This window comes from Myotis yumanensis, unplaced genomic scaffold (genome assembly GCF_028538775.1).
Source record: "Myotis yumanensis isolate MYYU_CA2020_CCGP unplaced genomic scaffold, mMyoYum1.0.hap1 SCAF_3, whole genome shotgun sequence".
NCBI lineage: Eukaryota > Metazoa > Chordata > Mammalia > Chiroptera > Vespertilionidae > Myotis > Myotis yumanensis.
Genome location: NW_027223754.1, coordinates 190476060 through 190502582, shown reverse-complemented (window position 1 = coordinate 190502582; position 26523 = coordinate 190476060). Strand labels below are relative to the sequence as shown.

The following is a 26523-nucleotide window of genomic DNA, read 5'->3' as shown; positions in this document are numbered from 1 at the left end:
CGACAGGGTGCCTGACCAGCCCTGCAGTCCTGGTGGCTGTGGCCCGGCTCACCCGGAAGAGGCCACACGGGTGCAGGATGGGCTCCTCTCAGGAGCCCAGCACCTGAGCATGGGGGCTTCCCTGGCACTCGAGCCCTGGTGTCCAGAGGGAAGGTAGCAAGAGGAGTGAGAGTGAGCTCAGCAGACACCCCGTATTCTCACTGCACCTCTGTCCCTGTCACCCCCACCCCTAGGTAGCCTGCGAGAGGTCACAGCCACCCACCTGGGTGTCGTGGGAAGTTGGTTGCCACCACCCACCCCCAGTTCTTCGTCCAAGCCTGGGCGGGCCCAGATCAGGTGATCAGGGCCTGGCGGCTGCTGGTCATCATCTGCAAAGTGATTGGCAGGGCGATCAGGTCCCCGCTTGCACCTGCCTTGGCCTGGCACCACTCACTCACCTGCTCCACCATCCCACCACAGTCCCACTGTCATCGGGGCTTATTGGGGCTGGCAGTGCTTCCACTGCGGCCCACTGCCAGGGCCACATCGCCAACATCCGCCATGTTCCACGCGCCCCCTGGTGGTCAGCGCACATCATAGCGAGCAGTTGCACATTAGGCTTTTATTATATAGGATTTTATTACAACCAAATTTCCAGCTATAGTAACTGGCCGTTACAAAAGGATTTTAACAGCTTCAATGAATTGTAGACTATCTCATTTCTGCAGTTACACTGGTAACAAAAATATTCAAAAATACAATTTAGTGTAAAAGATGACCAAAACATGAATTTAATGGCTAAATTTGTATTATGACAGAGGTGAGGTGGTTACCTAAAGGAACTAAATGGTTTTAGGTACTAACACATTCATATGAATTGGGAATCATGAATGACAGTTTACATGTCCATCCATATTGACCTACTGACTTTTGTGAATGACTCCATGTTTATAATAGTGATTTACAGATGGTTTTTGAATATTTTTTTCTATTTAACTTTTCTCTCTGTTAGATCTTACCACACCCACCATTCAATTTTGTTGACTTTTGACATCTCACTTCTGTAGAGGCCAGTATCCAGAAACTAGAATAAATAAGGTGTCCTTCCATAGTAGCAGGGATTTCCTGATAGGACAGCACTAAAAACAAATTGACAATTGTTAGCCACAAAAGACTGATTCTGGTGAAGGCCAAACTGGTGAGAATGAAGTCAACCAAGCATAACTTCTGATTTCTAGCCCAGGCAATGCAATATATATATATATACTAGAGGCCCGGTGCACAAAAATTTGTGCACTCAGGGGGAGAGGGGGGTCCCTCAGCCTGGCCTGTGCCCTCTCGCAGTCTGGGACCCCTCGGGAGATACTGACTTGCTGGCTTAGGCCTGCTCCCGGGTGGCAGAGGGCAGGCCCAATCCCTAGGTGCAGCGCCTGGTCGGGCTCAGAGCAGGGCCGATTGGGGAGTTGGGGCGCCGACCCCTGTCATGCACAGAGCAGGGCGGATGGGGAGGTTGCGATGCCACCCCTAGTCACATTCAGGGTAGGGCCGATTGGGGGGTTGGGGCACTGGCCCCTGTCACACTCAAGGCAGGGTCGATGGGGAGGTTGTGGCACCACACCCTGCCACGCAAAGAGCAGGGCCGATCAGGGGGTTGGGGCACTGCCCCCTGTCACTCACAGAGCAGGGACCATCAGGGGGGTTGGGGCTCCGTACCCTGTCACACACAGAGCAGGGTCAATCAGGGGTTTGGGAAGCTCCCCCCTGTCACACACAGAGCAGGGCCGATCAGGGGGTTGAGGAGCTCCCCCCTGTCACGCACAGAGCAGGGCCAATAGGGGAGTTGGGGCACCACCCCCGTCACACACAGAGCAGGGTCCGTGGGGGGGGGAGGGGGAGTTGGGGCACCACACCCTGTCACACACAGAGCAGGGCCGATCAGGAGGTTGGGGCGCCACCACTGTCACACTCAGGGCAGGGCCGATGGGGAGGTTATGGCTCTACCCCGTCTCACATAGAGCAGGGCCCGTGGAGGCGGGGGTTGGGGCGCTGCCCCCTGTCACACACAGAGCTGCAGAGCGATCAGGGGGTTGGTGCGCTGCCCCCTGTCACGCTGATCCCAGTGCCGGGAGGCCTCGCGGCTCTGCTGATCCCGCCCGGCAGGGTCACAGATCCGGGGCCCAGACTGCAGACAGCCTTGCCTGCTGCCACCTGCCTTCAGTATGCAAATTAGCTGCCATCTTGTTGCTTCAGGGTGGGGGTCCCCATTGGGGTGCCTGGCCAGTCTGGGTGAGGGGCTGAGGGCCGTTTTCAGGCTGGCGGGCGACTGAAGCTCCAAACCTCTCCTTTTTTTCTTTTTTTTTTTTTATTCTGGCATTTATTTACCTTCTATGGCTGTCACTGGAGCTGAGAGCCGGCTTTCTCTCTGAGGCTCGGCTGAAAGCAGGTTTCTGGCCTTTGTTTTCTGTATTCGAAACAATGTTGCGACTCCAGCTCTGAGATCCCGGCTGACTGACAGGAGCTTTCTGGGCTTTTGTTTATCTTCTGTAAATGTTACTATGTTTCCAACTGAAGCTCAGAGGCCGGCGGGGAACGTTGGAGTCCTCCGTCACTGAAGGAAGCAAGCCTCCCTGTTCGCATCAGCTGCCTGGCTGCCGGCTGCCATCTTGGCTGACAGTTACTTTGTATATCTCCCTGATTAGCCAATGGGAAGGGTAGCGGTCGTACGCTAATTACCATGTTTCTCTTTTATTAGTGTAGATAAAAGTTATAACAGCTCAGAAAGGTAATACTTCCTCTTCATATTTTTTTCCTAGTTACTAGATTAGAGTTCTATCCAGGTCTAGAAAGATGATGCTCAGTGATACATTACACACACAAATTGAAGACTCCAATGAAGCAAAGCAGATTCCACAAAGACGTCTTGCTGACTTCTCTTGCAGGCCTACCTATGTAGCCAAGAGTACCTTTCTTTTCAGGCCTCGCTTCAGGTGCCAAGGAATCCGCAAGAAGGCTTTCCTCATTTGGCTGTTTCCAAAAATCACAACATATGAGTGCCCTGAAGAATATAAAATTCCTATCATATAACCAAGCGTCACAACCAGCTTGTTCTGTTGCAAAAAATATCCCCCAAATGTCATGAAATAGGCAAATTGCTGCAGTGCAGAGAGCACAAGAAAGGAAAACACAGTTTTCATTGCTCTGGTGTGGGCCTCCATACTGGCATCTCTGGAGTTCCTAATGTTGAGCTCAACGTGTTTTGTGTGTCTCCACAAAGAAAGCAGCAACAGGAAAAAGGAAATGAAGGAAATGGAGAAAGGAGGGAGGGACCCAATCAGGAACATAATAATATGATCTAAATTTTTACTTGTACTCACATTGAATAACTCAGTCATATTTCCCTCATGTTTTGGGGAAAAATGATACCAGATGATACCAAAATGATACGGCAAAGGAAGGCTCAGGAACAGGAAGGGCAAAGATACCAGCAGAAGCAGGAAAACCACCTTGTTAATTCTCCATTTGAGCCAAACAAAAAAATGCGAGGAGAAATTGGCGATCTTCAGGAAATAAAAGACAGCGAGACAAGTAGTTAACCAAGTACTCAGGTGAGAGGCCAGTATCCAGAAACTAGAATAAATAAGGTGTCCTTCCATAGTAGCAGGGATTTCCTGATAGGACAGCACTGAAAACAAATTGACAACTGTTAGCCACAAAAGACTGATTCTGGTGAAGGCCAAACTGGTGAGAATGAAGTCAACCAAGCATAACTTCTGATTTCTAGCCCAGGCAATGCAATTTGTGAGTCCAATGAATCCATTCCCTAAAATTCCTATTAAAAATGCCCCACTTGTTATAATCACGAAAACTTTCTCCAACATGGCTTCAAAGAGGAAATTCTGATCTATAGTTTGTTGACTGACCAATTTCCAGATGATTTGCTAGATAAGGACATAGATAATATAGTTAATCATGCAGTAGTATTCTTCTCCTTGTGTTTTACTGTGGCTTTTCCTTTCAGCTGTGAAACCCAGAAATCTGCAGTTAAGACCCTGGAATCACTTTCTATAACATTCACTGAACGTTTCCACCTGCTCTGCTAAGAATTTCCAGTCTTGGTCCAGATGGTCAGCTACAAACTGTACTATTCTATGTGGAGAGAGATGACTGAAAGATCTAATTCTCATTTGCTAACATGTAAATAAAGGCATGGATTAATTTTCACTCTTTTGAATGAATATTCTTTCTCCTCTCCCAAGGAGCTGCTTCATTTGATTTACAAATCTGAATTGTGAAATAGGAACCTCGAACACCAGTTTTCACCACATTAAAATACTTCAACATGTAGTGAAATGAGCAACCCCTGTACTGCTGATTATGAAGCTTTTGTAGTGCAAGTCACTACATTGCAGAGTAAGGTATAGAGGTGGGAATTTTCAGAAACTTGGCGTGCAATCTATGCATCTAACCTCAGTCTCATAATTCCGATGGAAATTTTTTTCTTTTTTTGGCTTTAAAGATGTGGGGCTTTCAGCTCATCTGTCATTAGCATTTTAAACATTATTTTTTAATGTTAAGTCTTTTATGAAACACTAGAGGCCCAGTACACGACGACATTCATGCACTTGGGGAGGGAGGGGGTCCCTCAGCCTGGCCTGTTCCCTCTCACAGTCCGGGAGCCCTCAGGGGATGTCCGACTGTCGGCAGTCGGACATTCTTAGTGCTTCTGTGGAGGCGGGAGAGGCTGCTGCCACTGCCACTGTGCTCACCAGCCATGAGCCCGGCTGCATTGCGTGTCTGCCCCCTGGTGGTCAGTGTGCATCATTGTGATGGGTGGTTCCACCGTTCGGTCAATTTGCATATTATCCTTTTATGATAGAAGATAGGTACCCCAAACTATAGATCACAGAAACTGAATTTATCTTGTTTCCTCAAAAACCTTTTTTGGAGTATAAAAAGGAATATTACTTTAAAAAAAAAATACTTGAGAAATTAGGGAGACTAGGAAGAAAGAGAAGCATTAGCGAAAGCATAGGAATTTCCCCCTATTGTTCAGATTACTTTATGGAAAATGCTCTAAAATTTGTAACTATATTTAGGACTATCTGTTGCATATATTTTCGTTTGAAATACAAAATGCCTAAGAGGTATCTGTTCTGATCATCTGAAATTAACAAGAAGAACATTTTGATTTACTAATAGCTTCAATGCAGTGGAACCAATAGTAATTAGATGTCATCCCCAGCCCCACTTTTCTGATGGGGTCTTTAGAGCAAATAAACTAATAGTGGGGGAAAAAAAAGTTCAAATGATGACCTAACTAACCTGAGGGAGGAGATGGCGTGAGCCACTGTTCCTGAACATGTAAAGGCAGGACCACATAGACACTTCTGCTGGTTAGATGATGCTTTCAGACTAATTGAACTTGACACGTCAAACTCTCAGAACAAACAAATGGGGGTCCACCACAACCTAGAAACAATAAAAGAAGAGATTATGGTATGTATGTGCGTTTTTTATCAACATGTTTGTTGCCAACAAATTACATTCAGAGAAAGAATCCACTTTCACCATTTCATGCCCTCAGGACCAGAGATAAAATAAGAGAGATAGAAGATTGATAAGATTGATAACACCTCTTTTTTTAACTCTCTTTCTCTCTCTCCTTTTTGTTAATCCTCACCTGAGGATGTTTTCCCATTGATTTTTTTTAAATTTTGTTTTATTGCTTAAAATATTACAAAGAGTGGTACATATGTCTCCTTTTTTTCCCCCCTTGACCTTCCCCCGGCCCCCCCAAACCCCCCCCACCCCAGTGTCTTGTGTCCATTTAGAGAGAGTTGAAGGGAACGGGAGAGAGAGAGAGAGAAACATCAATGTGAGAGAGACACATCAATTGGTTGCCTCCCACACACACCAATCTAACCTGTAACCGAGATATGTGCTCTTAACCTGAATTGAACCCAGGACTTCTAATCCTCCAGCTAATGCTCTATCCACTAAGCCAAACAGCTAGGGCTCTCTCTCTCTCTCTCTCTCATCTGTCTGGTATTGAATGATTCAATCCATAGAATAGGGAGAATTTACAAAATCTGGTCCTTAATTTCTCAGATGAATCCAGTATCAATTCTGCAATGACAGAGCTAGTACTTTGTAGGTCATCTATTCACTGAAACCAGAAACCTGTGTCAACCTGATTTCACCTTTGTTCACCTTTCACATGTATTTGGTTAATACATCCAGTTGATTTTATTGTTTTAATATCTCTCAAATCTACCCCCTGTTCATCAAGCCTGTGGCAACTATCTTAGTTCAGACCCTCATCATTTTTGCCAGTGACGGTAAGATTCATCTCCTCGTTGTTCCCTCTATTTATAATCTTGTCCTTTTGTAGAGGGTTTTCCCCAGTAATAACCTGATTATTATTTTCAGGATAAATTCTAAATGCATCAATATTTTCATGCTTCATTTCTGGCACTCATTCCTTCTCTGACTCTTATAGATACTGTTTTAGATACAATTCATTTGGGAAAATGACCCTCATTAGCCGAACTTGGACTTGGTGTCCTTTCCATTACCCTGTGTCTCTCCAATTATGGCATTTTTTGTGCTTTATTGTGACTGTTTCTGGGCTGTAATTTTTTGGAAGGGAGGAAAATTCTAACATTTGACCATCAAAATCATCTCACTAAATGCAAAATCTTAAAAACAGTAAGCATAATAAATCCTCGTTGGGTTTGATAAAACATGATTACCATAGAAAGTTTTAGAAGTATATGACAGTAGGTAAAATTAAAATGCCAATTATTTGTGTTACTATTTACACTAATTTCCTTCCAGAAAGATCTAACTTGAAAAATGAAGAAAAAAAATCTAACAAAAAAAGGGAAAATGTTTTTATACCAAATGAATGTGGAAATCTTCTAAGAGCTCAATAAAATCCCAGAACCATTGCCTCCTGCAGGGAGAAGACATTTGTCCTCCCTGAAGAGACCTGTGTTGTGGTATGGACTTGCCTTCCCTACCTGTAACGCTTCTGTCAGTGTCGACATTTGTGGACTTAAACACTAAAGAGAGGGACTCAAAATGTGGTGGTAGATAAAGAGAGGACCCCAGGGAATGGACATGTGTGGTCAGCTAGAGAAGTCCCGTAGAGAAAGTTACATGGGAATGCCAAAACTGTTTTCTAACGAGTGAATTGTATAATACTTTGGAAATTTTTTCCAGATAGTAAATTTCCCTATGAGATAGACTTGTTATTTAAAGCTATACAGAATCATGTCTGAAGCTGCTTAATATGAAAAAAGATATAAAATGAACATGCTCAGCCTGGCCAGTGTTGCTCAGTGGTTGAACATCGACCTAAGAACCAGGAGGTCATGGTTCAATTCCCAGTCAGGACACATGCCCAGGTTGTGGGTTTGATCCCCAGTGCCGGGGGGGGGGGGGGGGGGGGTGTGTGTGCAGGAGGCAGCTAATCAATGATTCTCTCTCATTGATGTTTGTATCTCTCTCTTCCTCTCTGAAATCAATACAAATATATTTTAAGTAAATAAATAAACAAAGATGTTCAATAACCAAGATGTAGATACAGTGACAGATAAAATCCCATTTGTAGGTTTTTAAAATAAAATTGATTAATTTTTTTTTGCTTTAATTATGGATAAAGGCTCTAAGAATCTTACTTTTGCTTTTTCTCACCAATGGTAGCCTTGATCAAGCTCAACATTTTATATAATATGAAATAAGACCAATGTAAATTCTTATGAAATTAGAATCAGAATGGTATTTTCTTTAATTATGTGAGTTAATTTTTGGTACAAGATAGTGGTCCAGTTTATGTTTTTGCTTGTGGCTGCTCAGTTTTCCCAGCACCATTTATTGAAGAGACTGTCCTTTTCCCATTGTATTTTCTTGGCTCCTTTCTCATAAATTAATTGATCATAGATGTATGGGTTTATTTTTGAGATCTCTATTCTGTTTAATGATCTATGTGTTTGTTTTTATGCCAATACATACTGTTTTAATTACTATAGCGGTGTGATATAGTTTGAAAACAGGGAGTATGATGACATCAACCTTGTTCTTTCTCAAGATTGCTTTGGCTACTCTTTCTTCATTGAACTTAATTAATTTCTTTTTTAGGATTTTTTTTTTTTTTTTTAGGAATTGTTTCTTTGCTAAGAGATTTTTATAAAATGCAATTTAGTGTACTACTACTTCCCAGTCCTGAAATAACCCACATCTTTCTTTCTTTCTTTCTTTCTTTCTTTCTTTCTTTCTTTCTTTCTTTCTTTCTTTCTTTCTTTCTTTCTTTCCTTCCTTCCTTCTTTCTTTCTTTCTTTCTTTCTTTCTTTCTTTCTTTTTTTGTTTAATCCTCACATAAGGATTTTTTAAAAATTGATTTTAGAGAGAGAGGGAGAGAGACAGAGTGAGAAACATCCATGTGAGAATCATTGATCAATTGCCACCTGCACGCACCCCAATGGGGGATTGGACCCGCAACCTGAGTATGTGCCCTGACCTGGAATTGAACCCACGACCTTTCAGTGTACAGCAAGCATGTCAAACTCACGACCGGTGGGCCGAGAATTTGACATGCTTGGTGTACAGGATGATAAACCAACCAACTGAACCACATGGGCCAGGGCCCACACATTTTCTGATATATGTCATTGTGTTTAGCTTCTAGTAATAATCAGATTACTTTTACCCATTCTCAGTCTATTAATTAATATTTCCTTCAAAAGGAGACATGTGCAGAATGAGAGTATTGCCCCCAGTGTATTGATGAGAGGCACTTTGTGAATTTTCTGTTCTATTCAGAGGAAAATTAGCTTAGAAAAGTTGATTATCTTAAGGAAATAGAGAACACTTAGGCAGGTGGTACCAGTCATATAGAAATAGAGCCTGTCCAGAGGTCGTCAAAACTTAGCATTAGGTTCTTAGAGTAAAATATTTACTCATTGACCACATTAAAAGAGAGCTAAAATCAATACCCACAGAAAACATACCCTGGAGATGGACAAGCAGGTGAGAATAAAACAAATCAGGGAGAATTTCCAGTTCCTGATCCAGTCAATGCTGTCTACCAATGCAGTGAATCTATTCCCCCAAATTCCTATTATGAATTCTACTTTGGGAATGATTATAAACAGGGTCTCCATGTGCTTGACATGTGTGTCTATAGGGAATATGACAGAATTAACAATAACTTAACAATACAATAAAATTGACCAAAGTCTTTTAAAATTTTTAAATTACAAAAGGAAACAAGAAAAGTATTTAAAAAGAGAAGACTTTTTTTCTACACTCTAAAAAAACTGAAATCAGTTTATGCAGATATAAAATACAAAATGACTTATGTAAAAAATGACATTAAAATATATTAAATATATGTCAAAGTACTTAAAATCTATGTAAAAATTATCATATTTAACAGAGCATTGATTCTTCCCCAAAGTTGCTGGATATAACTTGTTTCATAAAAGATTTGTTCAAATAACAGTCCTTTAATATGACAATTTATACAAAATGTTGAAAAGAAATTTGCTGTTTCCCGATAATGTATATATCTATGTATCATGAATCATTAAATGTAAAGGTAATAAAGTGGAATAAGTGAGGGATATACAGGTTGTTTCTTGATTCTGAGAAACTGCTAACAAATATTTATAAATTTATTCTTATAATTGGAAAACTGATATGCATAATTTTAGTCAATATATGTCTGTCGTGTATACTTTATTACATTTTTATTGAAATTTTCCAAAGAAATAAGAACTGATATACTATTTATATCATTTGTTGCTGGCAAAACCTCTTATAATTAGATAATCCACTTAATTTTTTATTGTTGACTCTATTACAGATGCCCCCTATTTTCTCCCCCTTTGCCTCCCTCCACCCCCATGTAGGCCTTGACTGCATTATTTTTTATTTTTATACATATGCTAAATATACACATATCTATATACATGTAACTAACATTAAATAAGCATAAAAAAGAGCCTATTTCAAATAAACATTTTAAAATATTTGATATTACACATTACAGAAGAACCCCAAAGAAGGGTGAAATACCATACAAAAAGAGTAACAGGAAAGATATCACACTTTTCATGGCTCTTATATGGGCCTTGAGGCAAGGACCTCTGAAACCCATTGCACTGTGCTTCATATTCTTGAAATGCTTCCATAGGGAGAAGATGAACAGGATAAAAAAAAATATGGAAAAGGATATGAGAGCTCCAAGAGTGAGCACAGTCAGTTTAGAAAAGTTTTTAGTGTTGCTCCTTTTAGAACTCAAAATCCTATTTATTTCACATGGATGTATCTGGATATTAATATACATACTTATTATAGTACTAGAGACCTGGTGCACGGATTTGTGCACCAGTGGGGTCTCTCAGTCTGGCCTGCGCCCTCTGGCAACCCAGGACCCCTGGAGGGTGTAATAGTGTGCGAAGCAGCAGGCAGCTGGGGAGGAGCCCGAGCCTGGGCAGGGCACTGTGCCAATCCCACTCATCCAGCCCGCTGCGCCTACCTCCACTGCCGCTATGGAGGGAGAGGCTCGCGCTGCCACAGATGCACTCATCGTGAGCCCATCAGCCAGCTGAGTGGCACTCCCACTGTGGGAGCGCACTGACCACCAGGGGGCAGCTCCTATGTTGAACGTCTGCCCCCTGGTGGTCAGCGCACATCATAGTGACCGGTCAAATGGTCATTCGATCACTTAGGCTTTTATATATATAGAAGATTTAAAGGTAAGAACACTAATGCTCCCAGCAACATTACCAGAACTATCATTTCAACCTACGCTTCAGGCAAAGAAAAACAGGATTTGAGAAACTGGCTATCTTGAGAAAATAAAAGAGGCTGAGGCCTGTGGCAAACCACTTACTAAAATGATTGGCCACAACCGCAAGAATACTAAGTACAACTTCCATTATATTCATGTGTGAAGATGGATAAATATCCTTTGCAAACCAACTCATCATTATTACCCAAATCAGACAAAGTCTGAAGAGCGCCAAAGCAGTGAGGATTCCATCAAATGAAAAGATCTTTCGTTTCTTGAATCAGTCAATGTAGTTCACAGTATTATGAATCCATTCCCCAAAATACCAATGACAAATTCTGTGTTTACTAAAATGGTGAAGAAGCAATGCAAGGCACTCACCATGTCCTCAAAGAGAGAGCTTTGATGTCTAATTGGAATGTTGATAATTTCTTGATTTACCACATTGAAATACTATGTATACTTGTTTTTTGGATGTGCAATTAATTTCTTTTTAAAAATTGCAGGCTCAACAGTAAGTCAGAAAGCACTCAGGTAGGCTAATGGGTAGGCACATAACTCTCCTTATAAAAATAATTTTCTCCCAGAGAGTTAGCTGCGCTCTAATCCAGGTACTCTACGTTCTCAACATAAAATGAAATTTCTCATACTTGATGGTAGGAAAAAAACGCTGAGCTCTCATTTGCTAACATGCAAATAAAGACAAATTCCCTTTCATTATTTTGAAAGCTTGCCTTGTTTAACCTCTACCCAATTTGTTAACCAATTTCAGTTGTTATCAATACCATTAAAAAATTCAATGCCTGGAACTCTAACATACAGCGAACACCTACATTAGTCGGTGGAGTTTGGGGAGCACTAAGATCGTCACTACTGAGGTGTGATGAAGAAAGACTGATGGGACATTCCCGCAGTTTATCCAAGGCTTTTGCTATCCAAAGCATTCAAGTTTCCTGGATGAAACCAGCAAAGGCATAACTGCTGAGTGCTAGATGCTGATAATTTATATTTATTTATCAATTCATCATTTGCACAATTCCCAAATACACATTGCTTGTAGAATACCTCATGGGGTTATTGTCCTGGAATGACTGTCTTCTTTTTGTCAATAAGAAAATGAGGCACAGAGAATCCAAAATCATATGGATTCAAAACCTCTTGTTTTGCTCTCTAATAATTCAGGCTTCCATTCCTTCATTCATATTTATTGAACTTCTCTTGGTGTTAAAAATTATATTTGCCGAAACCGATTTGGCTCAGTGGATAGAGCGTCGGCCTGTGGACTGAGGGGTCCCAGGCTCGATTCCGGTCAAGGGCGTGTACCTGGGTTTCGGGCACATCCCCAGTGGGGGATGTGCAGGAGGCAGCTGATCAATGTTTCTCTCTCATCGATGTTTCTAACTCTCTATCTCTCTCCCTTCCTCTCTGTAAAAAATCAATAAAATATATATTTTTTAAAAATTATACTATACATCAAAATATTTTTAAAAATATGATTACTCTTGATATTTTATACTGAACTATAAACATTTGGCCAACTTTGGAAACTACAGACAGGGCTTGTGAGAAATGATAGAACTTTATCCTTATCCAACAAAACAGTCTCTGAGTTAAAGCCAGATATTGGCAATATTGAGAGGCTCATTTGCAGAGCACGAATTGTCCTCGTTCATGCCTCACCCCACTCAGTAATACACATTGCACTACAGTCAGCAAGGGCTTCTAGGCTTTATTCAGCTTGTTCTTACAACTTCCCAAAGTATTCTATTGTGTCTGTATGCCATGATTTATTTGTCCTTTTTATAACTAATGGGCATTTATATGACTCCTCAATTTCAGCTACTACAAACCGTAGTAACATGCACATTTTTGCATATACATTCTGTTACCCTTGTATGAAAAATTCTCTAGTATAAAAACCAGTATGCCCTGACCGGTTTGGCTCAGTGGATAAAGCGTTGGCCTGAGGACTCAAGGCTACCAGGTTCGATTCCGGTCAAGGGCATGTACCTTGGTTACGGGCACATGTCCAGTGGGGAGTATGCAGAAGGCAGCTGATTGATGTCTCTCTCTCATCGATGTTTCTAACTCTCTATCCCTCTCCCCTTCTCTCTGTAAAAAAGCAATAAAAAAAACCCGCCAGTACAATAAATGGGTCTTCACCTTAAATTCATAATGCCATACTCTTGTACAAAGTTGCTTTACCAATCATAATCCAAGAACTACAGCATGAAAATTCCCACTGCTACAGATTCTTTCCAACATTAGAAGCATCACACTAATATTTTTATTTATATTAGTATTTATATAAATTATTATTACAATTAACATTTACAATTGTTTTTACATCCTAATTTCAAACTTATTTTTAGTTTGAAAATTTTGTGCTTCTTTTTCCCTTTAGGTAACTGTAATTCTATATATGGTTATTCATATTGCATTGTATATTATTTATACATTTATCTCTATTTCATTATAGAGTTTTATAATCATACTTCTTCAGGTCTCAAATACTCTACTGTTACCAGAACTGTTAATACACTGGAGACATATCCTTTAATCAAATATTATGTCAAACCACATTAAGAAAATATAATTACTTAAAATAAATATTGTAGGGAAATTTTAGTGCTGTTTAACAAAACCTGATATAAAGAAATGCTGAAGGTTTTCTATTAAGTTATTTTTCCATAGAATGCACAAGGTTATTTCAAATTCTGTTTATAAAGTTAGAGTTGTGCTTTTCTCAGAGAACTTAAGTGCCTGAGTAGTCTCAAGGCGATCTGTCTTAGCTTGCTGTTTCCCAAAATTATAATAAATGAGTGGCCTGAGGGAAAGGTAATCAAAATCATCATGACAAACATCTTGACCTGATATGTCTGTAAATTAGTGAAGATCCAACATGCTGTTATAATAGAAATAATGTAAATGATGAAGAGCAGGAGGAAGGCTGTCACCATTTTCATGGCCCTTCTATGGGCCTCTGTGCTTGAGCCCGTCAGGTTGAGCTGAAAATTCTTGGTGTGCCTCACCAAGGACAGAAATAAAAGAAGCAAAGAGATCAGGGACAGGATAAAGGGGATAATGTAGGTCAAAGTAAGAAGAAGAAGACTTTTGAGATAGAGCATTTCACTTACCTCTAACTGCAAAGTCATATTTATTTCATGTACCCTGTAGGTACTCAACCAAAATTCACTAATAACATCATGCATTAAGATATTGAGAGGCAGTAGGAAGAAAGACCCAAGGAAAAGCAAAAGAACCACCCTGTTGACTCTCCACTTCAGCCACATGAAAAAGGAGTGGGAGAAATTGGCGATCTTAAGGAAGTAGAAAATGCTGAGGCAGGTGGCAAACCAGATAGTCAGTTGATTAGTTAGTGCCCAAAGAATAGTAACCACCTTTGCTAGTTTACCAGTAGCATACAGATGTGGAGCTAGCCCTATTATAAATGAATCCAATAGAGTTAGCAACAGTTGAATGATTCTGGCCATAGCCAAGCTGGTCAGGATGAAATCAACTGAAGAAACTTTCCCAGTCTTGGCCCATTCGATGCAGTTCACCAGTCCGATGAATCCATTTCCTAGCACTCCTAAGATGAGTATTCCTGTTGCCAAAACTAGAATGGAGACCTTTATTCCAATGGACATTGGTATATGAATGTTTCTAATGTTGAGCTTCAATAAAAGCTTTATAGTGAAACAGTTGCAGATGGACATCCATTTATGATGCTTTCCATAAATATTTTCACCATAATTCCAGAAAATACTTTCAAAATTCTTCTTTGAGATACAGTTTCAGAGACCTTCACAAAAGAATAGTGCATTCTATTTGTATTGTAATTCCAGTGCTAAACCAAACAGTTCTGTTAAGACACACACATTTCATGAATACCTGTAGTATTCCTTACAGTCAGCTACTATATAAACGCAAATGATGTCCTTACAGTCAGCTACTATATAAACGCAAATGTTGTCCACTTATCTTGATACCAGCTGCAAATTTTCATTTGTGTCACTGACTAATTTGTGAAATAAACTAAATATGCAAATTTGAGAGAGATTATTTTACACCAGAGTGTATTTTTATCTCCTTGGAACACACACCTAAACGCAAATATTTTAAATTTTGAATAGTAATTGCTGGGAGGAAAAACCTTTATATAACCCTTTTGTTATTTGTCACTTATCAATAAGATCCTCAGATATCAAGCATATTTGTTGATGCAATTCAATTTACATAAATAATTTATTACAATTTTTTTCTAGTTCAAAGACCACACCCAAGTCCTAGAACAAATAACTAAAAATAATCACGGAGAAATATTGTGGAAGCTAAATCAGAACTTATCAGCAAAGTATACCAGGAATATACACAAGGCAGCTACAAATGCTACAATGCAAAACCAATGATAGTTTTGTGAAGTCAGTAATATTTAGTGGGAACTTGAATTATTTAGAATTTATGAAGAAATACAGAAACACATTCAAGACTGGTGTAAGGGCATGTGAAATTATCAGTGACTTGAACAAGTATGACTGCCTTCTAAACATAGGAACTTTTTTTGTTTTACACTATCTTGTTGGCTTTTTAATTGAAAGGTTACTGAGTGCCCTCCAATATCCATTTCCTAAATGAATGTCTTCATCTTTCTGGACAATAGAGTGACTATGTATTTAGACCCCCTTACAGATGGTGTGGCAAAGTGAATAATGTTTCTCAATGTTTTGTGAGTGAAAATTGCAGGCCCATCCACAAAATATCCCACACACATGCTCCCCCATATATCCACCTTCTCCCTGCTCTCTGGAATGGCCATGATTCCAAGGAAATCTTGGAAGCCACGTGTTTAACATATCATACTTGTAATCAGCCTTCTTCCCTGGATAACAGCATAGAGGAGGTTCCTCAGACATATCAGGACTGTTTAAAAAGCAACAGGAAATTTAGATTATGTATGAGTCACTGTATGTTTTGGAGCCTATTGGTGACCGCTGTTCATTCATCCAGTCTAAGGCAGTTTTTGGAAACAGCTACTTACAGATTTGTCAAGAGTCACTTGAACGGTGAAGAAACAGAACCAGGAAATCTATGCCACCTGCAGATTTTGTGATGGTTTTGATTTCATTGGTTTTCCAGATCTAATGTGGTTTATCTATGTATTTATTTAATATTTAGAACATCTTTTTCTTCAACTATCCCATGGGCTGGCTTTTATGTTCTGGGGACGTAGCAGGAAACAGGAAAGACTTCATCTCTCATTATAGTATTTATATCCTTCTGGAAAGACAAGTGATAAAAAAAACAACAACAACTGAATAAATCAGATGTATGAAATATATACATTAAGGTATAGGTATTATGGTGAAGATTTCTTAATTCTAAGATTTTAGTTGTTAAACAAGGCTATACATTTCATTATTATAATAGAACTTGCTACCAAAGCTATGTCAACACACTTTCAGTCTCATCATTTTGCACAGGATTATAATAAAAACATATCTTCAAGACAATTTTAATAATTGTTACATAGACATCATAGATATCAATTTTCATGTGTGCATACAGGTCATTGACTTATGTACTACAATTATATACTGTACTTATTGTGAGCATATATTTAAGAGCAGAAAATTTTTACTTCTTTTCTGTGAAATTTAAAGGGAATGTTTACGTGGCAAGATGGAGAAGATGATTGACAGTTCAGAGACCCAAATATGGTTTAGGGTAAACTAAATAAATTGACATTAGTTGTCTATTTTGTTGTTTTTGTCATTGTTGTTGTTGTTAATCTTCGCTGAAGATATTTTTTCATTGATTTTTAGAAAGTGTGGAAGGATGGGAAGGAGACAGAGAGTGAGAAACATCGATTTGAGAGAGACACATCAATTGGTTGCCTCCCGCATGCGCCCAGACCCAAGCAAGGCCAGGGAATGAACCTGCAACCGAGGTACCAGCCTGCAACCTAGGTACGTGCCCTTGGAATCAGCATGCAATAAATGGTGCTGTCTCTCCAGAAACCAGGATTCACAAGTGCAGGAAGCAAGGGGTGAAAATGTGTCACCACTCACTATGACCCCTAGGAACCCAGTAGCAAAATTTGTTTCCTCTTCCTACGTCCTTATGTTCTGCTGGCCTGGAGGTCATTGCACAAAGTGAGGAACTGTTCTACCAGGAGATACAACAATGATTTTTATCAAACTGGAAGTAACTAGCCATTTTGTACTCCTTAGGCCTCTGAATCAACAGGAAAGAAGGGAACTACTGTGCTGGCTGGGGAAATTGATCTTGGTTACCAAGGGGAAATTGAACACCACACCCTAAGGTGTCCTAGGATGCATATTGGAAACAATCTTTGCTTCATCGTCTATGAATCAGCTTCTATGAGGAAACTAAATAAAACACATAACAAGCACTACTGGAAAGCATTTTCATTTTTATTAGTGTTAATAAGGAAATGTATCCACACCCTTTTCTTCCCAACTTTGGTCACAATATAGATATATTCATGGACTAGACACCCTCCAGTAATTTGAAAGAAACAGTTCATGGATGTCTCATGGTGACATTTTCATTGATGGCAGCCTGTATACTGTTGTGCCATTACCACAGGTTTTAATTATAGGGAAAATTTAGGAGCAGAATTTGATCTCAAAATATACTCAAGAAAGAGACCGCTGCCAAGGAGGAAGGAAGCACAGCGATGCTCCCCCATCCTCTACCCCTCCCCTCCACACACACACAGCTCATTTTCTCTTCTGTCCTCACCCTGGTGCCCCCAGAGGATATGTGGGTCCACCACCTTTGCCAGAGGTAGGAGCTCCTGGCTACCCATGCTCTTGGCACCCTGAGGTAAGTCAGAGTGCATGCTGGGCCTCTTGAGGGTCCCCTTCCAGGTGGAGGATAAGGTGTTGGAAGAGGATGAAGAGCTGGAGGAAAAAGAGAAGTAGGCGGAAGAGAAAGAGATGAGCCACCACTCGCTGAGGCTGGAGTGGTATGGGCCACATCAAAGGATAAGGAAGAGCACTTATGAGCAGATTAATCCCTCTGATCTGACCCCATTCATCTTGTGTTCCATTTGCAAAGGTTACTTACAGATGCAACTACAAATACAGAAGGTCTTAGTATATGTTGAAAAAGCTGCATTATAAGACATTTTTACTATAACAACAGATGTCCAAAATGCAACATAGTAGTTCATGAGATACAACCTCTTTATAACCTAAGGTTGGACCAACAGTTACAAGACATAGTGTACAAATTAGTAATCAATCTAGAAGAAAGAGGAAAAAAGCAAATGCATGAGTTTATAAAGAAAGATGTATAGAAGTTCCTCAACCTGCTTTTCTACAGCCAGTCCCTTCAAGCAAAAGAAAATCTAAGAAAGCCTTAGAATCAGTGTTTCAGATTCCACCTGACCTTGATCTGTCTTTATTACTAGAATTTATTGGTGCTAATGAAGGCACGGGATACCTTAAGCCAGTGGTTCTCAACCTTGGCTGCACATTAGAATCACCTGGGAATCTTTTTAAAATCCTGATTTCTGAGCCTCATCCTCTGGAAATTCTGTTTCTTTGTTATGGGGTGAGGCCACAACATTAGTAACAAAGAAACAGAATCTCCGGAGGATGAGGCCCAGAAATCAGGATTTTAAAAAGATTCCCAGGTGATTCTAATGTGCAGCCAAGGTTGAGAACCACTGCCTTAAGCGACTGGGAAAAAAAGTTTCTCCAAGTTTCAGGAAAAGCTGCTGGGACTGACCAGAAGACCCTGAGCGATGGATGAATAGATGACTCAGACACACATTTTTGTGAAAGAGAAGGCTAAGGGGCTATTTGGATTTAGGGACTATGCAGCCTCAATTGCCTGCCTCCTTAGGCCTTTATTGTGACAACCGCTTGAACTAAAATTAACATGCATCTGTAGTGTCTTTTAAGCAAGGATGTGTCTAAGTGAACACCTAGGGGCTCAGACTTGTTTGGAAAGTCAAGGCAGGGGCAGCAACTTTCAGCCAACTCCTGGCCCATGCCTCCACACATCCCCCACCACTTTTTTTCTGGCTGCAGAAGACAGAGGAAGCTGGTGAACTTTCTGCTTTGGAATGCCGGGTCGGCAAAGCGAGTTTATTGCTCAAGGTCCAATTTTGTAGACTATAAGAAAAACAAAGAGAATTATAATGACAGCAATGGTTAGTCTAATTAAGAAGACGGGTTAGTCTAATTAAGAAAAAATATATATTTACAAGTATTAAATCTATACTTCTAGCAAGATGTAAGGGACAGGATTATAAAGGGGAAGGGACTAGGGTGAGGAATGTAGCTATGTGCAGGCCTGGGGTCTGTAGACAATCAGCTATTGTTAGGCGATGAAATGATGTTGACAAGATGATGCTTTGACTCCTGGTGGGTTGGTCTGACCATACCTATCAGTTCTGCTAGCTGGACTCAGAGCTGAGTTATCTCACTAATTACTTCATAGAGGCCTTGAAAAGAATATTTTAAGAAAAACTTAACTCCATACTCACATAAATATATGAGTTCTAAGATTTAAGATAATATGATTACTTTTCAGATTAATTCATGTGCTCTATCTATAAGATTTATTATTCAGTATACTTATAATTCCTTTTAAGATTTATCTTTATAAACCTTCTATGACTTTTATAAACATTCTTATAACTTTTATAATTATTCTTAACTATTCCTACTCTATTTTCTTTTTTTTCTTTCTTTATAGCCCTTCTTAGAATTTTTACTTCCTCAACTCTTGTTCTTCTTTACTTGTGCAGACCCACTTCAACTTATACATACCCTCTGGAACTTACACATACCCATTTAGTTTCTCTATTTCACTTTCTTTTTCTTGATGTCTATACTGTCTATTACATGAAAACTATAAATTCCTTCTAATTAGTTTGAGTAAAGGTTAGTTCTACACAGGCTCCTCTATTCCCAGCTTCAGAGCAGTTGGAGTGGTGAAAAGTATATCTCAGAGTTTTATTTCTCCTCTAGTTGGCCTAGCATCCTTGCTCTGCTCATGTTTGTCTAACTGCCTACTATATCCCCTCAAGGATCTTGGCTCTGAATTCTTTCAGGGAAAGGGGACACTGGATTTCTTCTGTAACTGCTTCGTGCTGAGGTAGGTTGAAGGTTTCTCTCAGAGCTCTCTGTCAGAGGGACAATGAGGCCTGGGCGCAGAAAGGGGTGGCAATGGTGCCTAGAGGTAGTACTCCTGAGGTGCATGTAGGGCTTGTAATCTGGTGGAGAAAAACTGTGATATAAAATTCAGTATTATTATGCAAAAGTTAGAACAGTTTCTAATAATTTCCTGTTGAAGTAATTTTGCAGCCTAAAATGACCCATATTTTTATTAAAGACTAATTTATTTATTGTAATGAGTCTAGTTGTAATTTGGCTGATTGTTTGCATAAACACAAGAATAACAGTTGATTACATAGGCTACTTTTGTTTTTAAAAATATGCTTGGCTGAATCTCATGGGAAAGTTTACTCCCAGGACAATGAAGCCAAGCCACACAGTTGCCATCAGGCTTTGCCTGCAATACCTATAGAATTGGGGTGCATTCCTCAAGTCGCGGGCCCTACAGGTGTCTTGAGGTTTCTTTCATGCCATCTCTCAGGAAAGCAATCTTCATTCCTTACCTGGAAAGACTACCATGAACCACATGACCAAGCAAGGTACCAGGCTATTTATCTAAGGGGATTATCAGCTTCAAAGTCCATCTTTATTCCTTAGAGATTTCTGGTGACATCCAGAGTCCTTGTATGTCTCCCTTTCAGACATGATATTTCAGCAAAGTTTTGGTTAATAAAACTATAATTGCAAACTGACTTATGTCCTGTTATGAAGAAATCAGATTTTTACTGGATTCATGCAAACAAATATATTACTATGAGAATAATAATTACCAAAACTATAATTATTTTTAGTTCATCTAGTCCTCTAATCAACTTCTTTTTCTCCTGATTTTTCTTGCCAGCATTTCTGTAAATTTAGATACTCAGTGGAGTTCTAATAATTTTTATCCAATTTGAGGGGATGATCTGAAAGTTTATTCTTAGAGATATGTAGCTTAAAATAAATCAGAGTCCTTTCTATGGATCCCTCAGAAGATGTAAGATTTTTAAAAATGTATTATAACAAAACAGTGACTGTCTCCAAATGAGAAGAAATTTAAAAGGATATGGTTATTTGATTTGATTATAATGTAAATAACATGGCATCCTGTCCTTTCTGCAAGACACAATATTTCACAGTATTATAACTTATAACAATAACTTGTAAATGAAAGCATATTAGAATATATTTCATATGCATATGTAAATAGAATATAATTATTATTTCTTTATTTGACAGAGCTTCCCATATACCTTAGGTATAAAATTTCCATCATAAGAAGAGAAAGCACATCTTAAATTTTAAACCCTGGGGAGGTAGTGAAACACATTATATTATTACTATACAGTATTAAGTAATTTATTCCTTTAAAGTGATCAAGTTCCTGATTAACATAACATAACTATTAATAAAATATATATATATATATATATATATATATATATATATATATATATATATATATATAAACTTTGCTTTTAGGAAAATACAGGAAAAACCTTTTTTTCCCCCTTACTTTCAGAAGTTGGCTTATTTTTTCACTGGAAAACATACGTTCCTAAGAAGCATAACTGAGATAGTGAATTCCTTAGCTGAGAAATAGTTCCCTCGAACTTGGAAATCCCAAGCGAGCTCCAATGACTTATTACACAGTTACTTTCATTTTCTTACTCTTGGTTTTCAAGGGTTCCATTGTGTTTTGTTACATTCCTGGTTCCTCACAGAGGGAACCACTTGCTGGGACTGACCAGCTGACCATGATCGATGGATGAATAGATTACTCTGACACACATTTTTGTGAAAGAGAAGGCTAAGGGGCTATTTGGCTTTAGGGACTAAGCAGCCTTGATTGCCTGACTCCTTGGGCCTTTATTGTAACAACAGCTTGTACTAAAATTAACCTCTAGATACAATCAGCAAGGTAAGCATCCCTGAGAAAACACATGTGTCTGTAGTGTCCTTTAAGCAAGGACATGTCTAAATAAACTCCCAGGGGCTCAGACTTGTTTGGAAATGTCAAGGCAGGGGCAGGTGCCTTCAGCAACTCCTATCCCATGCCTCCCCACAAAAAGCAACTATTGGGCATGTAGAAAACTTTCTGAGAAGAAAAATGAGTCTTGACCTAGTTTGTCAGGTAGAAATCATTTCTGACCATCACTTGTTGGAGCGATACAAACTCTAAGGGAAATTCCACGTGCAACAGGTGATACAGCAATGGAGGCTAATTGGCCTAGAGTAGATATGATGATCTATGGGTCAAACATAGACCGTCTTTACGCATTCATTCTGGTCTTGTGGTTTCTCCTCTGAAATTACTTGAAGATTCTAAGTATCAGGAGGGAGGAGAAAAACAAAATAATGAGGCTTCTCAATGTTATTTTGCATCTCACCAAAGAGTGCATCTCAACAAAAATATTTACCAGAAGTAATTGCTGCCATTTTGTGCTAAGACATAATATCTATTTTCAGCACCCAGCAACATATTTATAAGTACAACTTGGAATGATAGAATGCATCAGTTTTACTAGCGACTATGTACAAATAGCATAGATACCTCAGGAGGGAAATTTCAAACTACTGAATTTGTAAAGTTCTTGTGGTTTCAAACACTTACTTTGATAATGATTTTGCTTCATAATCTTTGATGTGAATCAGTACCTACTTTCTTCATTGAGCCATAGCCTTTTTAAATTGGAGGTGTGGATTCTGCTCTCAGGGATGGTATCAGTATGGCAGGAGAGAAGTATGCTTTTGAAATGAAGAGTCAAAGCCAGACTTTGTTAAACTGTACAGACTGTGCCCCTCCAACAAAGACCCAAATTATCGGCCACTTTTGTGTGTTGTCTTCATATTTTAAACTTGCATCGTTGTTTTTTTGTTGTTTACTTCTAAAAGAGATAAATTGTCATTATTCTGTGTGAAGAGACTGTCTCCTATATGGTTAATGGTCAGTACCAAAAGCCTTCAGTACAATAAATACTTCATTACCATAAAAATTAAATATATATATAGTGAAATAATCAAAATATAAATACATCAATCAAAGAGACACAATCCTATTCCATGAGTTATTTTTTAGGAATCATTTTACATTAATTTTATTTCTAATGTTAGAAATGGATCTCAGTAGCGTAATTCCATTATTATAAGATCATCTATGAATAATTTGCTCAAGAAATACATTTAAAATGAATGAACATTTCATTTTCAAAGCTTTTCACTTGATTTTAACTTTGCTCATTATTAACATAATTTAGATACAATGATCATTAAGAAATAATCTACACATTGCCCAAAATATGTGTGTAAACATTTGAAATATAAATCATTAAATAAGATAACAGGATAATGATGATGGTGGTGGTGGTGGTGGTGATGATGAAGGCAGTTAAATGGGAAATCTCTGATGGTTGTGACTTCATCAAGTTTTCTAAGAGACAGAATTCACTCTAATGAAAGAATATTACCGATATATTCCATGGTCTTATGAAACATAATTCTCAGCATCCGATCTAACTTGAAAGAACAACATCACTGAAAACTTCATTAAGAGTAAGTTACAAACAAAATATTTCTGATAACATATTTGCTATTTCTTACAGCATTATAAAATAAAGCACTGTGAATCAAACAAAAAGAACTTTGCTGGTATAGAATTTTTATATGAAATGCATATAACCTCTATATAAAAATACAGTGTAGAAACTTTATTTAATATTTTAATAGCATCATTACCAAGCAAACTTCTCTTCTCTGCTTATTCCATGCCCAGCTACTGTCATTGATCTGAATCATTTTATTACAGAAGTTGCATATGTACAAACATTTTAAAACACTACACTAAGTATGTGTTTTGCTTTTACAAATTACCTTTCTATGTCTCTATAGTTTTTCTCCATCAAAGAACTAAACAATTTATAGGTCTAATTTGTTCATTTTCATTTTTGTGCTGTATTCTATTGTGTCCATATGCAATGATTTATTTGTCCATTTTATAACTAATGGCCATTTATATAATTCCTCAATTTCAGCATTTACATGACTACAATTTCAGCTATTAAGGACAGTAGTAACATGCACATTTTTGCTTCTATATTCCGTCATACATGTATGAATAATTCTCCAGTATATCAAGAAGGAGTACAATTAATGGGTCTTAGGATATGCATCTTCACCTTAAATGCATAATGCCATACTCATGAACAAATTTGTTTTACAATTACATACCAGTAATCCAAGAAATATAGTATGAAAATTTCTATTATTTAGATCCTTTCCAATATTGGAAGCATCACAAAATATTAACACTTTTATATTTATATAACCTATTATTACACTTAACCTTTACAATTATTTTTCAATTCTAATTTCAAAATTCTCTTTAGTTAGAAAAATTTGTGTTACTTTTTCCATTTTGGTAACTGTAATTATATAAACAGATATTCATATTGCATTGTATCTTATTTATACATTTATTAACATTTCATTGTAGACTTTTATAACCATATTTCATCAGTTGTCAAATACTTTACTGTTAACAAAAACTGTTAATACACTGGAGACATGACCTTTAGTCATATATTATGTCATATCACTTTAAGAAAATATAATTACTTAAAGCATGTTGTAGGGAAACGTTAGTACTATTTAACAAACCCTGATATAAAGAAATGCTGAAGGTTTTCTATTAAGATATTGTCCCATAGAATACACAAGGTTTTTTCAAATTCTGTCTATAAAGTTAAACTTGCGATTTTCTCAGGGAATGTAAGTGCCACAGTAGTCTCAAGGCGATCTGTCTTAGCTTGCTGTTTCCAAAAATTATAAGAAAAGAGTGGCCTGAGGGAAAGGTAGCTGACAATACTGTGACAAGCATGGTGATCTGATAGGTCTCTACCTTATTGAAGATCCAAATTGCAGTTAGAATAGAAATAATGTTAATGATGAAGAGGAGGAGGAACGTTGTCACCATTTTCATGGCCCTTTTATGGGCCTCTGTGCTTGAGTCCCTCAAGCCCGTCAGATTGAGCTGAAAATTCTTGTTGTGTCTCACCAAGGACAGAAATAAAAGAAGCAAAGAGATCAGAGACAGGAAAAAGGGGATAATATAGGTCAAAGTAATAGGAAGAAGACGTTTAATAGAAAACATTTCATTTGCCTCTAACTGCAAAGTCATATTTATTTCATGTACCTTGTACGTATTCAACCACAATTCACTAGCAGCAACACGCATTAAGAGGTTAAGAGACAGTAGGAAGAAAGACCCCAGGAAAAGCAGAAGAACCACCCTGTTGACTCTCCACTTCAGCCACATGAAAAAGGAGTGGGAGAAATTGGCGATCTTAAGGAAGTAGAAAATGCTGAGGCAGGTGGCAAACCAGATAGTTAGGTGATTAGCTAGTGCCCAAAGAATAGGAACCACCTTTGCTAGTTTACCAGTAGCATACAGATGTGGAGCTAGCCCCATTATAAATAAATCCAAGAGTATTACCAACAGTTGAATGATTCTGGCCAGAGCCAGGCTGGTCAGGATGAAATCAGCTGAGGAAACTTTCCCAGTCCTGAACCATTCGATGCAGTTCACCAGTCCGATGAATCCATTTCCTAGCACTCCTAAGATGAATATTCCTGTTGCCACAATTAGAATGGATACCTCTATTTCAATTGACATCATTATAAAAATGTTTCTAATGTTGTGCCTCAATGAAAGCTTTATAGTGAAACAGTTGCAGATGGACATCCATTTATGATGCTTTCCATAAATATTCTTACGATAGTTCCAGAAAGTATATCAAAAATTCTACTTTGCGATACAGTTCCAGAGAGCTTCATGAAAGAATAGTTCATTCCAATTGTATTGTATTTCCAGTGCTAAACTGAACAGTGCTCTTAAGACAGACACATTTCATGAATACCTGTAGCATTCCTTACAGCCAGCTACTATATAAACATAAATGTTGTCCACTTATCTAGACACCAGCTCCAAATTTTCATTTGTGCCCCTAACTAAATGGATGAGGTAAAATATGTAAACATGCAAATCTGAGAGAGATTATTTTCCACCTGTTTGTATTTTAATCTCCTTGGAACATAAACCTAAATGCAAATATTTTAAATTTTGAATAGTAATTGCTAGGAGGAAACTTTTTATATAATTCTGTTATTATCAGTTACTTATCAATAAGATTCTTGTACATATCAAGTATTTGTGTTGACGCAATTTAATTTACATATATAATTATTGCAATTATTTCTAGTTCAAAGACCACATCTAAGTCCTAGAACAAATAACTAAAAATAATCACAGAGAAATATTATAGAAGTTAAATCAGAACTTACCAGCAAAGTATACTAGGAATATACACAAGACTTTCATAACCATACTTCATCAGGTCTCAAATACTCTACTGTTACCAGAAACTGTTAATACAGTGGACACATGTCGTTTAGTCAAATATTATGTCATATCACTTTAAGAAAATATAATTATTTAAAGACATGTTGTAGGGAAATTTTGGTGCTGTTTAACAAACCCTGGTATAAATAAATGCTGAAGGTTTCTATTAAGTTAGTTTCCCATAGAATGCACAAGGTTATTTCAAATTCTGT

General features: G+C 38.4%; 1 pseudogene; it reads left to right on the top strand.

The window, feature by feature from the left end:
• Window positions 1–3395: 3395 nt before the first annotated feature.
• On the top strand, window positions 3396–22343 carry LOC139006494 (polycomb group RING finger protein 6-like; annotated as a pseudogene).
• The last annotated feature ends 4180 nt before the right edge of the window (window positions 22344–26523 follow it).